At 36.1% G+C, this 17,869-nt stretch overlaps 1 protein-coding gene across 1 annotated transcript in view; it reads left to right on the forward strand.

The window, feature by feature from the left end:
- The window catches only part of LOC145276984 (GTP-binding protein Rit1-like), a 173,004-nt gene that overhangs the window by 142,491 nt on the left and 12,644 nt on the right, over window positions 1-17,869 (forward strand). The window lies entirely within an intron of this gene.

Here is a 17,869-nt window from a genome sequence, read left to right on the forward strand (position 1 = left end):
CAATAGTAACGTTTACATTATAGGAAATGTGAAATTAATGTTCAATTTTAAAAGGAAAAAAAAAAAAAAAAAAAAAAAAACTTGGCCCCTTAAGTTGAGCAAGGAAATGTTACTTTACCGCTGATGGGAAGGGGAAAAAGGAAAAGTTTTAAAAGCAAAAAAAAAAAAAAAAAACACGGAAGTCGTGCTCGTATTACTTTTTTTTTTTTCTTTTTTTTTTTTCTGACGTAAGTTTGTAGAATGGACGGATGTGAAGACAATTGGAAGTACCAAACCCCGTTAATGAGGAAACTTTGCAAAGAGGCTTATTATTTGCCATGGCACGTTGTTCGATTGTATCCAGTCAAATGAACCTGATATTCAAGACCATCAAGACGGATTGGCTCTATTTTTAGAACAAAGCTAAATTTATTCGTCATGTCTCATTTACATACTGTTGGTTGCACAAATAAATAAATAACAAGTACTTATTTAACGACATGTCCGGCCATTCACAAATTTATTTGCATTCTTCAATATTTTTAAAGGTTTTTGTTTTTTGCGTTTTATCTTTTTCTTAGATGTATCCACAGCCTTAAATTCTGTCAAACTTTGACTATTTTGAAAGTCGCTATATAAAATTGAAAAAGTTCTTTTACTTGTTTAATATACTAAACTAAAAAGCTGAGGATGTTTTTATGTTGATTGCTTGTTGCTGTGCACACTTCGCAGTTGCAAATCACTTTGGGTTATCGCAACAGTCGTTTACCATTGGTTTGTTGCCAATAACAACTATTTGCTTTCTTTAGAATTTGGATGTCAATAAGTCTCTCAAAGATTCCAGTAATCTCTGCGCCCTTCCAGTGAAGGTCTTAGTTGTGTTCTCTCTTCTATGTCTTTCCATCCTCTTTGGCTCATTATGACCATTTTGTGTGGTACTAATCATTTGGGGAGGGGGGAGCAAGGTTATAGGATTTCTGGCAGTTTTGATTTTCTTGGACTCGTGCAATGCTTTTATTGTGTTTCTACTATAATTTGGATTTATTGTGTTTCTATTATATAGTTTGGATATTATTAACTAGTGGGAGTACCCGGCATTGCCCGGGTGTGGAGAGGTGGTGTAGGAGAAGATCAAAACAACAGTAGGCAGCACTGGTGGAGAGAAGTGTTAAAAAGAAAAGTGATAGTAGGCAGGCAGGCTCAAACCTGTAACGTGAAGAAGGAAAAAAAAAAAGGTGAGAAAAAAAACCTAATGTCTTAACTGATGCATCCATTGTGAAACTGGAAGTCGCAAGCGTTCGAATTAAGAGAAATCAATCCAACAGAGACAATGACTTTACAAAAATGTCTAAAAAAAAAACGACTCCTCCTTGTAAATAAAAAAACGACCCAGTTGTGGGTGAAAGAATTAATGTTTTTGGCCAATTTTTCGATATTTGTCATCCGAGAGACCAAGCTTTAAAACGATACCAATTTTGTCACATTCCGATGCGTCTGTTAGAATTTTTTGCGAGACATACAAACACACACACACACACACACACACACGTACATTTTGCCTTTTATATAATAGAACATATAGAACATATGTCAAAGAATGGACAATAATTATGAAGATTCAGTTTTAATGTTGAAAAATGTTTTGTTCACCATAATTGCAAATTCTTTCAACACGGCATCCTCTTTCTCACTTAAGAGGGGTTGCTAATCTTTCTCTATCATTATTTTCATGATAGGTGCTTAACCAAGCTTTAATCTATGCTTTGGCTATTGATAAGCGGTGATTTGTTAGTACATCAAAATAAGAATTTATAATTGTCGGCTATTTTTTTTTTTTTTTTTTCTAAAGCTTCATTTTTGTTTACTCTTTAAAAGTATGACATTGCACAATTTCTAATTAACAACAAATTAAACAGAATTGCATCTAGTGTATGTTAGAACAGAAATGTATTTATATCTGTTCATATATATATATATATATATATATATATATAAACTCTACATTACTGTATCTGGTGTACCCAGATTTCATCGATCTGATCATGCTACATCTGGGTCAGAATCTGACTTGTAGAAACAGATGAACTTGTCAGTATCTATCAATAGGTAAACACTGACAAAAGATTTTGTGAAACCTGGGTGCACCAAAAAGACGTAGCATTCATCCTAGGCATGTTGAACCGGCTTCCTTCTAAGTGGGAAGTTTCTAGGGAATATCAAATCAACACTTTTTATACACTGTATGTATTAAAATGCCATATATACACCCAACAGTCACTGTAATGTATAGTTTTAAATAGAATACTTTGTATTAGGTTTTGCAGGATCTATGATCGAGATCTTTCTTGGATTTTTTTTTTTCACCGACCTCGTGATACATTCTCTCTCTCTCTCTCTCTCTCTCTCTCTCTGTCTCTCTCACTCATACACATACGTTTTTAGTGTAAAATTTGAATAAATGCTGAGAATTTAATTAAAATGATATAATTCCAATTTTTGCTTATTAAAGAGTCAACTCCGTTGGTTTACAAAGACTCCCTCCACCGTATCATACAATGAGGCAAAAAGTGAGGTGAAAGTATCCGTCCCTTGAGCTGGCATACATACTCCTGCTGAGGCACAGATTTTCCCCCAAGAAAAATCTATTTGCTAATGGAATGCTTTGTTTGCTATAAATAAATATTAGGACAGTAGGTCAATTAGTTTCTTGGTACACGTTTGGATCAGCTGTCAGAAACTGTATAGTTAGTTGGGGTGGAGGCGGATAGAACGTGATGGTTGATGGTATGTAAAAGTTGAAAGAATTGCACAAGGATGACAGAACTGTGGTGAATTGGATGGGTAGGTGCGTACACCTGAATGCAAACAGCTTTGTTATTGGTTTATTAACGCTTTTGTAATTTTGACTTCTTCACAATTTAGTCACATTTTATTTAGTTGGTTGGTTTACGGCATATCAACCCTTTTCAGGTCATTTAATGCTGAATCCAAAGATTTTGAATAAAAATTTTTTTTAAAGAATATATTTGTTGTTTTCAAGTCGGTTTCTATTTAACCCATAGTTGGGACCCTAACAGATACTACCACTCCGGGTCAGTAGACCTGGGAGCAATGGCAATTAAAGAGTGGCTCCACACTCCCCAAACCCCGCAAGCTGGGACCTCACCACTGGATATAGTTTAAGGTCATATCCAGGACCCACATTTTATTTGCTATTCTGGCTACCATGCATTATATCATGTGTGTGTACAGGAAATTATGCAAGACCTGGATTGGTACCTCTTCATATTGTATAGTGTGACGTTTCGTTATCGTTGTACCTGGATTCCTTTCCATATGGTTGTGATAGTCTTAAGTGTTGAGCCATTCTTGAAATAAAAAAATGTAGTTGTTCCCAGAAAAAAAAAAAATGGCAACATAAATCCAGTCAGTTTCTCCAGGTAAAAAAGATGAACCCCATCAGGATCAGCATATTGTAGTAGTCTTTCTGTGTCAAGACGGAAAGCTGTGACTGAAGAATTCAGAAGTTCAGTATATTTCGTAAAATAATTATGGCATCTGATTGGTTCATTCTTATCACCCATGGTTATAAATGTAATCATCTAAATCTTTGTGATCATACCCCCTCATGATTTTTTATTGAGTAAGAGTGGTCTCCTCGTTATTTCCGTTACAGGAGATTTCGGTAGAAATGTCAGTCGAGAATCTGTTCTTGATAATCAGCCAAACAAGTGCAGGGCTATTTAGGTGGCCCTTCACTTGTTAGACTGATGTATACCGCCTGAGTAAGCCCAGCCTTCCAGGCCTTGCCACCGAGCTTTGACTAGGGAATGCTAATGGGGCTGTCCAGGCAATTTTTGTTAGGTCAGTGTGGTTCTTTTTTTTTTTTTTTTTTTTTTTTTTAAAGTACACTGACCCAACTCTCTCCACCTTTCGACCTTGTGCCACATTTTCATGCAGTTGGAAGGAAGTAAATAACTACTCTCCTCATATGCCAAAAATATTGCAACTGGTAGTTGTCTAGGAACTCGAGCACTGAAAAGCTTAAGAAAAAAAAAAAAATTCTTTCCATTAGTTTAATTTCTTTTTTCTTTCTTTTTTTCCGTTGTTACAAAGCAGTCACCACTTATAAAGGCCCAGACGCCACTCAAAGATAAGGATTCATGAGTGTACGGTAGTCAATGGGACAATATCATAGTAATCATTAGTAGTAGAAATTTGATAAATTGGATTACTTAAAGGGACAGCTCAAGAACTTGTTCAAGTTGGACTTGAAGACGACCATATTGTAGTCAACTGGAAAGCAGAGAAACGGAAAGGAGTTCCACAGACGTTCAGTTCTAAGAAGCTTTGTTCATGGAATCTATGTTTAGGTTTAGGCACAAATTAAGAGTGGGGGAAATTATTGATAGTGGTTTCAACTAGACGAGTGTTTTTCATGAAAGTTTGGCAAGGGAGGACCATAGATTGGAGCACAGATGAGCACTTGCCATGAAAATAACAATAAAGCAGAGCCAGACTCATAGCGTCTCTTCTGTGGAAAAAAGGTTGCAGGAAAGAAAAGGACATCCCCTACTAGGTTACGAAATCTATTTTAAACTCTGTCAAGGCAGGACAAGCTGCTTCTATCAAATGTGACAACAGTACTCCATCCTAGAACATACTTGTCTCTTATACAGGTAGAGAATTGTATCAGCAGTGAGATATCTACTGGAGCAGTCGAATGATCCCACCATTTTCCAGTGACCTAGGCAACAGATTTGATGCACGTTCCATTTCAGATCAGGAGTAAAGATCAGACCCAGAAACTTGTCAAAACATGGAGCTATTCATTTCAATTGATGCCTGACACGAATCAGAGCATTGATGATGGAAAGATAGAAGCTTGGTTTTTAGATGCATTAAAATTAACCAGCCACCTCTTTCCCCATTGCACCACATGCTCAAGATCAGAGGAGAATCAGAACTTTGTCATTTACGGCCTTTGAAATGTTGCCATGGATGGTAGTGTCGTCAGCATAAATGTCTATGAATGATATTAGAATGTGATTTGGGAGATCATTGATGCAGATCAGGAAGAGAGTTAGGCTCAGGATGGACCCCTGAGGAACTCTAGCATTAATACTGTGAGCTTTTGATTTCTGCCCATCAGTCACTACTCATGAACCTATCAGAGAAATGATTTAATAATTGAGAAGATGTTTCCAGCTATACCATAGCTGGAGATCTTGTGGAGTATACCTTTGTCATACCCCATCAAAAGCCTTTGATATGTCAAGAGCAATGAGGAATTTCAGAAGGTTAGCAGAAGATAAGTTCATTTTTTTTTTAGTATTTAAACTGATGAAATTTTATTTGCAGTTTCATATACAGTCAAGGTAAGAGAGATAGGAAATAAGAACATTAATTTTCTTGATGTATAAGCCTATATTATTTTGTGCCCATTTGGCTTCGTCCCTTACCACTGTCTGAATTATCATTTTACAAATCGTTTCTATGTTTGAAGAGATAATTCCTCATCCAGTCCGTGTTTGCACTCACAGTTATCTGTTTAGACTTCTGGCACCACCAGACATTTCTGCCCTTGTTACTTATTAATACAGTCAAATGAAAAATGACTATTATTTAGAACTAGCTAACATATCTAACTCATTATATAACACATGGAAGTATAAATAAATAAATGGATTCAAATTATGCCCTTGCTTGCAGCTTTCATTATTATTGGTTTGGTTGTAGTTTTGATTGTTTGCAATTTAGTTGTATAATTTCTTTTGGTACAATATAATATTCACTAGAGAATTAGCTCTGTAGTAATAAATATAAAATCTGTATGAATTGAAATATATTTAAGAGTACATATGAGAGTAGTTCCAAAGGTAAAACTTTTTTTTTTTTTTTTTTTTTTTTTTTTTTTTTTACTCAAAAAGTAGAAGAGCTATGAAGGCGGGAGAGGTACTATGAAAACAAGTGACCTTTCGCATTTGAGAATTTACTTTTCTACATGGTCACCACCAATTCTCAAAGCACGTTTGGCAGGAATTCAATGATGCATCTCTACTTCTGATGCACATGAATGACAAGGGTTGCTTTTTTAGAGTTTCACACCGTCAATATCTGCAACAGAGAGATGAAACTTTCAAATCGTGAAGGATGAGTTCAATCATCATAACAATGCAATTTGAAATCTCCTCTGATTCATTCAAGTGAAATAAAAATAGGAGGCATTACTTTTGGAACAATCCATGTAACTATTGATTATTTTTACCTACAAGAACTAGTGTCTCATGCTTATGCAATTATCAGTTTAGGAAGTGATAATTACTACCAGGTTATGAATTCAACCACATCATGTTTTACTCTGTAGCCCAATAGCATGGCCTTCGTACGAAGGCTACTCCAATAGTAACCCCTTCAAGCTCTGAGAATTATCACGAAAAAGGAAAGAATCAAGTTCTGTATATAATATCAAGGCAAATGGACAACTACAGAATGCTAATCAGATAGTGTTCAACAGCAGATGCTGGAACTTTGCATATATATATATATATATATATTACTAGCAGAAGTACCCGTCGTTGACTGGGTTAAAAAACAGCCTACAGAAAATGGACTGTGATTGATGAAAATATGATAGGTTATGAAAAGGAGGGGGTTGTAAAAAGATGGGGTTTGATACTCCAAAATTTTACCCAAAGCAAAATATCATGAAAGTAAAGATAATTTTTGCGAAAATATATTTTTTTATATCAACTTTGTTTCCATTTGTAGCCAAGAGTGACCAACAAAATGTCTGCAGACTAAAAACTAACAGGAGTTTAGTAGGCAAAACTTTTTAAACATATATATATATATGCATACATAATATATATATAAAGAGATTTGTTTTAGAGATTTTACGCAAATATTATGTAAGTATAAATTATGTAGAATATCTGCATGAATATAATTACACGTAATAGTTAACTAAAGATGATCATCCAATAAGAAGAAAAAAAAAAATGGAATTAATTAAAATGAATATTTAAAAGAATATGCAAATTAGCTAGATCTTTTGCAGATGAATGCAATTCCACGACCCATGTATAACAAAGTTGTATTTTCTTTTTAAATAAACAGAAAAAAAGGTTCGCTTTTTTCTTTGTTATCAAAGTGTAGTATCTGTTTCGGCAGATACTGCAATCATAGACCATATGTAGGGGTAACCCCACATATCAGACCATTGCTCTTGAGTAATCAGTTTTGGGCAATGCAATTGTCACTATCCAGTTTCCTCTCGGAGTAGCTCGCCCCCCCCCCCCCTCACTCTCCACATTTAAAAACGGCCTTGTGCCTAATTTGCTTAGTGAGGAGGCAATTAACTAAATAAATAGAAAAAAGGGTTTTTAATATGAATATCAATCCAAAAAAAAAAAAAAATTATAGGAGTGTAAAGTTACATGGTTGCGACACTGGACATGCTAATGTTTTGGACAAATGGTCGTTTAAAACCAGAATTCTTCGTCAGGCGACTTAATGGTTGCTTTCCACAGAAGAAACCCGACCAAACAAAAATTTTGAGGGTGGGTTTTAACCGATCATTTTTCTGAAGCATTAGCATGTCCAGTCTCGCAACCATGTCAATTTGTTTATATTAATAAAAATATATCTTGCTCTTTTTTTAATTTTTTTTTTTTTTTTATGAGCACCTTTAATAACCTCATTAAATTCATTAGTTATTACTCTTAAATACCTTTAACCTGGTATATATAAAATCAATACAATTGGTTTTTATTATGGAGGGGGGGGGAATTACAATGAAAATTAATTTATTTCAAAATGATGCAATAGGAATTTACCCCAAGCAAATTCTTTAAATTTTTTTTTTTTTCTTTTGACGTTGAAAAAGAAAAATGGGGGAAATGTATAATTAAAAGAAACCTGTAAATTGCATGCTTTTCATATAAAAGCACACATTTCATGAAAGAGCAATTTCGTAAGAATTAGAAAAAAATGAAGAGAAAATGGTCTCGTAAGCCAATATGGTTGCCTTATATTTTATCTTGTAGCAAATCTAAAATGATTGTAAATTAGATTTTAAATGGATCAGGCGATTAACAATATTCTTTTTGTCTTCATAGCCGTCAGCCTGAAATAAAAAGGTTTCTCATAATTCGTTTATTACCCTTTTAAATGACTTTAAATCAACAGTATTTTATTCTCCTTCATTTTTACTGATTCTAAATATTTTATTAAAAGTAAAAATGGCATTCAAGATTGATCATTTCTGTGAAATATCAGAACGAAGGGTTTAGGTTAATGAAGAATGCATAAACTCTATAGAATATCTGCCTCGCTTCCCTCTCTTCCTCTACATATTCCCTCTATTTGTTTCTATATTTGACCTCATACACTTTCCTTCCCTCCATTCCTATTTCTTTCCTCTATCACTCCCTTCCTCAATCCTCCCCTCTCCCCTTTTAACTCTTGTCTCACCCTCTCTTTTTTGCCTCCTTTCTTTCACTTTCCCTTTATCACCCCATCTCTTTCACCTCTATCTCTTCTCTCTCGTCTCTCCTCTCCTCTCGTCTCCTCTCTCCTCTCGTCTCCTCTCTCCTCTCGTCTCCTCTCTCCTCTCGTCTCTCCTCTCGTTTCTCCTCTCGTCTCCCCTCTCGTCTCCTCTCCCCTCTCGTCTCCTCTCCCCTCTCTTCTCCTCTCTCCTCTCTTCTTCTCTCTCCTCTCTTCTTCTCTCTCCTCTCTTCTTCTCTCTCCTCTCTTCTTCTCTCTCCTCTCGTCTTCTCTCTCCTCTCGTCTTCTCTCTCCTCTCGTCTTCTCTCTCCTCTCGTCTTCTCTCTCCTCTCGTCTTCTCTCTCCTCTCGTCTTCTCTCTCCTCTCGTCTTCTCTCTCCTCTCGTCTTCTCTCTCCTCTCGTCTTCTCTCTCCTCTCGTCTTCTCTCTCCTCTCGTCTTCTCTCTCCTCTCGTCTTCTCTCTCCTCTCGTCTTCTCTCTCCTCTCGTCTTCTCTCTCCTCTCGTCTTCTCTCTCCTCTCGTCTTCTCTCTCCTCTCGTCTTCTCTCTCCTCTCGTCTTCTCTCTCCTCTCGTCTTCTCTCTCCTCTCGTCTTCTCTCTCCTCTCGTCTTCTCTCTCCTCTCGTCTTCTCTCTCCTCTCGTCTTCTCTCTCCTCTCGTCTTCTCTCTCCTCTCGTCTCCTCTCGTCTTCTCTCTCCTCTCGTCTCCTCTCTTCTTCTCTCTCCTCTCGTCTCGTCTCTTCTTCTCTCTCCTCTCGTCTCGTCTCTTCTTCTCTCTCCTCTCGTCTCGTCTCTTCTTCTCTCTCCTCTCGTCTCGTCTCTTCTTCTCTCTCCTCTCGTCTCGTCTCTTCTTCTCTCTCCTCTCGTCTCGTCTCTTCTTCTCTCTCCTCTCGTCTCGTCTCTTCTTCTCTCTCCTCTCGTCTCGTCTCTTCTTCTCTCTCCTCTCGTCTCGTCTCTTCTTCTCTCTCCTCTCGTCTCGTCTCTTCTTCTCTCTCGTCTCGTCTCTTCTTCTCTCTCCTCTCGTCTCCTCTCTTCTTCTCTCTTCTCTCGTCTCCTCTCTTCTTCTCTCTCCTCTCGTCTCCTCTCTTCTTCTCTCTCCTCTCGTCTCCTCTCTTCTTCTCTCTCCTCTCGTCTCCTCTCTTCTTCTCTCTCCTCTCGTCTCCTCTCTTCTTCTATCTCCTCTCGTCTCCTCTCTTCTTCTCTCTCCTCTCGTCTCCTCTCTTCTTCTCTCTCCTCTCGTCTCCTCTCTTCTTCTCTCTCCTCTCGTCTCCTCTCTTCTTCTCTCTCGTCTCCTCTCTTCTTCTCTCTCGTCTCCTCTCTTCTTCTCTCTCGTCTCCTCTCTTCTTCTCTCTCGTCTCCTCTCTTCTTCTCTCTCGTCTCCTCTCTCCTCTCTTCTTCTCTCTCCTCTCTTCTTCTCTCTCCTCTCTTCTTCTCTCTCGTCTCCTCTTCTCTCTCGTCTCCTCTTCTCTCTCGTCTCCTCTTCTCTCTCGTCTCCTCTTCTCTCTCGTCTCCTCTTCTCTCTCGTCTCCTCTTCTCTCTCGTCTCCTCTTCTCTCTCGTCTCCTCTTCTCTCTCGTCTCCTCTTCTCTCTCGTCTCCTCTTCTCTCTCGTCTCCTCTTCTCTCTCGTCTCCTCTTCTCTCTCGTCTCCTCTTCTCTCTCGTCTCCTCTTCTCTCTCGTCTCCTCTTCTCTCTCGTCTCCTCTTCTCTCTCGTCTCCTCTTCTCTCTCGTCTCCTCTTCTCTCTCGTCTCCTCTTCTCTCTCGTCTCCTCTTCTCTCTCGTCTCCTCTTCTCTCTCGTCTCCTCTTCTCTCTCGTCTCCTCTTCTCTCTCGTCTCCTCTTCTCTCTTGTCTCCTCTTCTCGTCTCCTCTTCTCTTCTCGTCTCCTCTCGTCTTCTCTCTTCTTCTCTCTTCTTCTCTCTTCTTCTCTCTCCTCTCTCTTCTTCTCTCTCCTCTCGTCTCCTCTCTCCTCCTCTCTCCTCTCTTCTCCTCTCTCCTATCTCTCTATCTCTCTTCTTTTTCCCTCTGTCACACTTTCTCCTCTTTTTCTCTACTCTTTTGTAATTTCTGTATCTAATAATTTATTGTTTCACCAAAAAGAAAACTGATGGTGTTAGTTTTTGTATATTCCTAACAGAAACTCCAATGAAAGCATTACACCCTCTTCCATTATGGCACTTAGCCCGTACACCACCACCACCATCATCATCACAACCGTTTAATGAAATTCACCGGCTGCTTGCCGATTCATCCCACTTTTAAAGTTTGAGTTTTTCTTTTTTCTCATTAAGTATCTACCCCATTGCTATGTAGAAATCTAGTAATGCCTGGGGAGCAAAGACTCTAGTATAAGTTCTAATATTGAGAACTATTTGAGAAAGGTATGATTGGATGCCCCCCTCCCACTTCAATTTGGATGGTCCGAGGCCATTGCTCCATCACCCCTTTTCTTTACACACCATTGATCTCCCGTTTCCAGTCATAATCAGTTTATTCTTTGTTGTGATCATATGATGCAATAATGATTTATTTGACAATTGAAACAAAGCAGAGTAATTGTGCAGTTTACGGACTCTGGTGAAATAATACCGTTATTATTTAGAAAGTCATTCTTAACATGGGGCTCGAATGAGTGTGTTCTTTAAACTTTAAATAATTTACGTGACTGAAATAGGAATTTCATGGATTCTTAGATTCTTTTTTCTTGAAATTTATTTAAAAAAAAGCCTTTGGGTCAACCAAAAGACCTCCGAGTAACGGCAGATTAGGGACAACTGGTCTAAAATCATGTATTCATTCAATCTGCATGTTTAGTCAAATTGAAAAATAGAATGAACAATGGACGACACCTCACGTATTAAGAAAAAAATTACATCTTGCAAGTATTTCATAGATATACAAACGATATCTCAAGAATGGCCACTCCTTATATTTTGTGCAAGAAATAGTTTTGTATTGTGACTCAGTTCTAAAAAAAAAGACTTAATGTGTCCCTCCTTCATAGCAGAGAAACCACATTCTTGTAAGACTTCTACTTTTTTCAAAATGGAACTTTTATCACTTTAGATCAAGGATGACCAACGACCCCACTTTTTCTCTCCACACTTTTGATGGTTTTGGACCTAATTTGTTTAGAATGGAATTTCATTATAGTTTTTACAAATCAATATTTTAAAGTGTAGTATCTGTTCTCTACATCTTTAGTAACATTGGACGTTTTATTAATGACAAAACTATTGACTATATAAAAAAATATGACCATGCAAATTGCAGAATATCAATTTATTAGAAACTGTTTAAAAAAATAAATATGCAAATTAGGAATACCTAAAACTGTTTAAGAGTATTGACAGATTTCTCTCTCTCTCTCTTATATACAAGTAGTAGCGTTCGTGTGTGTGTGTTTGTCTGTGTGTACAACTTCCAATGATCAAAGAAATATAAAGGCTATATGTGTACACCTCTCCTGGTCAAGAAATATTAACGCTCATGATAGGATACTTCTGTCAAAGGAGACATTATATTTTATACATACTTTCTATATATAGCATTCTTCAAACCACATCTACATTGACTTATGGTCATTAGCATATTAAATAATTAGCTCGATGATATTACTTATTTGACATAATAGCTTTGTTTCAACTGTACTAATTAAAAAAATTTTTTAATTTAGTTTATTTTCATTTAATTTATATTTGATTTAACTTATTTTATCTGAAACCGTTTAATTTTCAAACCAGAAAACCAAAGGGGAAATAACTGATGCTTTAATTGAAAAATTGTTTTAAACGGAGCACGTTATTAAATATTTCTGTAATAGATTTGTTTTCATTTCGAAATATTCTAAGCTGAGTTATTATTTCTATTTTTAATTCGGAGGAAATTTTTTTCTGCTTATTAATTTTTAAGTAACCTTTTTTTATTTGTTAGAGAAAAATAATTAAAACTAATGTCCCCATTTACTTGCATCCCCACAAGGGCAAAGTTAGTAAGACACAGGGCCAATTTTCCATGTGAGCAAAATCCATCATCCCATACATTATCTGCTCCTTTTTTTTTTTTTTTTTTTTTTTTTTTATAAAATTTAATCGGTGTTGCCTAGGATTTATTATAATAATTATACCATCGCAAGTGTGTTTAATTGCCTGCAAAACAGATTTTCTTTATAATTTATTTAATATCTTAAATTAAAAATGATCAATTTTTACGACGTGGCCCAGCGTCGTTTAACTCCTAAAAAAGCAATTAAGACCTACTTTTTTAAGGCCTAATACGTTTAAAGAGTCTTTGTAAATAATATGAAAGAAATTTTGAAAAAAGAAAATTAACATTTTAGCATGGGGATCACTTTTCTATATAAAGTTAACGTAAAATGAGCACCCACTTTTTGGCCACAAAGCGTTCAACTAGATGTCATCTCTAGCATTTTCACTGATCGAGGGGGGGGGCACATCATGGCAAATACATTTTTTTTTTTTTTTTTGTGATAGGGAGCGAGAATCACATTTGAAACATAAAATAACGATAAATTTAATTTTTATGAAACCATTCTGTACTTTCACCTAACAATCTTATAAACAGAACGAATCCCAAAATATGACAAATTCAATTTTTTTTTGGGGGGGGGGGATTACATTAGAAATATAAAATGAAGAAAAATTTCATTTAATTGTTTTTGGAATTAATTTTGGTAGATTTTTTTGCGATCACACGGGCATTCGCTGCTATTTTTATTGAAACAAAAGTTGTAATGATCTATTTTTAATTATTTGGGGGGAGGGGGTCTTTCCAGTGCTCAATATCCAGAGACACTGATAAATCGCGTAATGTAAACAGAAGTATATCCACTGTAAAACTAAAGCAACAGTTTATTTTTGTTAACCAAGGTTTATGAAATGTAATCATGAAAACACAACGCATGTAATCATTGTGAAGCCTCATTTTGGAATATTAGTTTTCGAGAACAATATCTACGTTAAAAGTAAACCAACATTCCATATTTAATAATCAATGTGTTTAATTTTAAATTATCCACTAAAACACGGTTTAAAGCCTTCAAAAGCACACAAAATTCGTGCCTTTGACTGTAGTAATGGTGTTTGGTATTTAGCATATAAGGAAAGAATTTCAGTCAGTTGTACTAAGAAGGAAATAAACGTTTTAGACAGTTTAAAGGCTCCCAACTCGCACAAATGGCTGATCTGTACTACAAATGTGTAATCAGTTGTTTTGACTTTTTTATTTAGCGTACAAGGGAAGAATCTTAGTCAGTGGTACTAAAGAAGAAACTAAACGTTTTATACAGTTTAAAGGCTTCCAAGTCACACAAAGGCTGGGACTGTAACTGCAATAATGGCGTAATCAGTTGTTTTTATTTTTTTTATTTAGTGTATAAGTAAATAATTTTAGTCGTTCGTACTAACAAAGAAGAAATTAAGTGTAAAACATTAATTTCTTTGTTAGTACGACCGACTAAAATTATTAGACAGTTAAAAGGCTTCCAAATCACACAAATGCCCGGTGTGTATTGCCTAATCAGTTGTTTTTATTTTTTAATAAGTGTATAATAAGGTTTAATCTAGCTTTTAGAAAAGGAAGAAATAATGGTTATCAGCCTGTGTCGGAAAACATGTATACTGTAGTTAAACATAAAATATGTATCACACTATCATAGCTGTGTACGAAAAGCTAACATGTTCGGTATATTTAATGTGTAAATGAAAGCAGTCGTGGCTTATGAACATGTTTTAATGTCCTAATATGTATGTAATTGGGGTATTTTATCTGAAATCAGCGAAGCCATGTTTCTTTGAATCTCTGGAGCGTTCTTTTTTTGAATGGGGATTTGTTCAGTCTGAAATGAATGGTTAGTTATCAGCTAGTGAGATTTTGTGAAATGTGAGGCGGGAGAAATCATTTTTGGTGGGGATCGGGGAAAAGGACAGATTATGGTATGTGTATAAGTATATGAGTCAAAAAATTAGGGTGAACCCCCCATATATGACCATAATGCAGAATACCTGCTGGTGTCGACTGGGAGTGGGAGTAACACTTATTATTTAGAGGAAAAAATAACAGCTACTTCCATTGTAGATCTTTGCGATCATGATGATGTTTCTCCTAGGATGGAATGTAAGATTTTAATATAGCGGATAAATGTGTGTAAGATGGCGTTCTAAAGTTGCATAATATACTGGCTAATAGTCTAGATATTATAAATTTGTACGTGGCCTCTGTTGGAACAAACCTTGTGTACTTTGGTCCAGAGGGGAATTTCTGCAATCAAATTATATATATATATATATATATATATATATATATATATATATATATATATATACTACTATTCAAAGGTAGAGATAATGCCTGGTAGGATGGTATACTTTTGATCTTTTCTAAAAAAAGAAAAAAAATGGATTTCTATGGGTCTCTGATGAGTTGTTTAGTATACCATCCAATGAAACATGCGTAAGATGTAGTATATATAAAATAAAATGATATGAATGTGGTATAAATACACTTATGCTATTTGAATTGTTTACAAATGATATACATGCCCTAGAAGTGCAATTTATTTTCATTGAGCTTAAGTAGATCTGTAAAGTTAAAAAAAACAAAAAAGACATTTTTATTATATATATATATCTATATAATTATAAAACTCAAATGACCTTGTAACAAGTGATGTAACCCACTTTCCAGTTTATAACATCCGGTTGTGCATGCGCGCATAAACATTAACCCATAACAACGTAAACAAATAAACACAAATTGCTTCTTTTGCAGATTTTGACCTGCGCACTGAAATATTAATGTTATTTCGAAATTATTATTTAACATCGGAAGAGTGGGGGTGTTTTGTAACTATTCTTTATTACAACTATACTGTCGCTAATTTCTTACAACTAAACAACTTTAACCCGTTGACAAACATAAGAACAATTGTAGTAAAGCCAATACTACTACTACTACTACTATTACTACTCTCTATCCGTCCCTTTCCTTCCTTCCTTTTTTTATTTTTTGTTTACATTTCTAGATACAAAATAGTTGTGTGAGAACGGTGAATTTGTTGACGCATTTACTAATCTGTTTCAATATTATTTTTATTTATTTAGGTTTTAATTTTTTTGCTTCAGGTTTTATTAATTATTTGTTTTTTAGATTTTAAGTTTCTATAACTTGGTTGAAGGATTGCAATATGGGTTTTTCATTCTTATATTTCTCATCGGCAGGTTCCTGCGCGTTTTTACTGCTAAATGACTTTCGTCAGCGTTCGATTTGTAGGAAAATCATGTTTAATTTTCGATTTTTGAGCGATTATTTAGAAAATAAGAACATTTACATGAATAGGGAGGATTTTTTTTTTTCATGTTTCAGTGATCCGTCCGTGATTTTTCATTTTAATATACTTTCATAGAAATGTTTCTGTTATGTAAAAAAAAAAAAAATAAATATTTTAACATCACAAGTGTCACGCTCATGCATGAATTCCATAGCTAATATAACATACTGACCCAACGGGTCACCTATAGTCTAGTGTATGTGTGTGTATATATATATATATATATATATATATATATATTTCCATAGCTAAACTTTCTATGGAACTATTTATAATCTCTCACATTTTGAATGAATGTATGTATGTATATAATATATATATACACGCACACTATTACAGAATTAAGTAAACATGAGATTCATACCATCTAAAAAATTCCAACAAAAACCTAACAGCCAGCCATGGTTCTCCCCAGAATGTGCTGCTGCTATCACGCACAGAAATCACTTTTTCCATAACTACCAACGTAATAGATGCACTGAGACTAAAGCTGCTTTCAGGAACGCCAGCAACCACTGTAAAAGAGTAATAAAAAATGCAAGAGAGCTATATGCCCAGTCTGTTAAATCCAAAGTAGCTGATCAGCGGCTTGGTTCCCACCAGTTTTGGCAAATAACAAATAGGATCCTGAACAGAAGTGTGCGTTCTATCCCAACTATTATCAATGGACCAAAGGTCATCTCGTCAGCATCAGACAAGGCCAAACTATTTGCCAAGAACTTTGCAGCTAATTCTACCCTATGCGACGAAGGCCATCAACTCCCCATATTTCCTCCTATAACACAGAATACGCTAGATAACATACAAATATCTGTGCATGAGGTCGCCAAGCTAATCAAGAACCTTGATTCCAGTAAAGCAACTGGCCCTGACGGCATCCCAATTATAGTGTTAAAAAAGCTTCAACCAGAACTTGCTCCCATACTTACGAAACTTTAAGCGTTGCCTTAAGGAGAAGTGCTTTCCGACTCCCTGGAAAACCTCATCAGTATGCCCTGTATTTAAGAATTCAGGTGATAAGTCATCTCCCTCTCAGTACAGACCAATAAACCTCCTGTTATGAGTAAGTTGCTGGAATCCATATTAAATAGAGAAATAGTAAACCACCTCAGCAGAAACACAATATGGTTTCCGTTCTGCAAGATTTACCGCAGATGTGCTAATGGTTATATCTCACAGGATTAGTGAATCTCTTGACAAAGGCTTCCTTTCTAGGGCAATTGCTCTTGACATATCAAAGGCCTTCAACAAGGTATGGCATAAGGGCCTACTTAACAAGATTTCCAGCTATGGAAATGTTTTCTCAATCATTAAATCATTTTTCTCCGATAGGCTCATAAGAGTAGTGGTCGATGGACAAAAATCAGAGGCCTGCAGTATTAATGCAGGAGTCCCTCAAGGGTCAATCCCGGACCCAACTCTCTTCCTGATCTACATCAATGACCTCCCTAAACACATACTTAAATCATTCGTTGACATCTATGCTGATGACACGACCATCTACGGCAACACATCAAAGGCTGTAAATGACAAAGTTCTCTCTGATTCTCTCTCCTCTGATCTCGAGCGCATGGTTCAGTGGGGGAGGCGTGCCTTTAATGCATCTAAAACCAAACTCCTATCTTTACATCATCAACGCTCTGATCCCCATCTGGCATCAATTGAAATGGATTGCTCTCGTCTAGGAGAAGCCCCATGTTTTTACAAGCTTCTGGGTTTGTCATTTACTCCTGATCTGAAATGGAACATGTACATCAAGTCTGTTGCCAAGGACGCTGGAAAGATGGTGGGATCTTCTACCGCTCCAGAAGATCTCACTACTGATGCAATTCTCTATCTATATAAAAGCCAAGTACGTCCAAGGATGGAATACTGCTGCCATATCTGGGCAGGAGCTGCTAAAAACAGCCTATCCTGCCTTGACAGAGTACAAAATAGACTTCGTGGCTTAGTGGGGGTGTGCCCTTTTCTCTACCCTGCAACCTCTCTCCCACAGAAGAGACGTTGCAAGCCTATCCTTGTTTTATCGTTACTTCCATGGC

The sequence above is a fragment of the Euprymna scolopes genome, chromosome 5 (assembly GCF_053919585.1).
Source record: "Euprymna scolopes isolate OS-2025 chromosome 5, ASM5391958v1, whole genome shotgun sequence".
Taxonomy (NCBI): Eukaryota; Metazoa; Mollusca; class Cephalopoda; order Sepiida; family Sepiolidae; genus Euprymna; species Euprymna scolopes.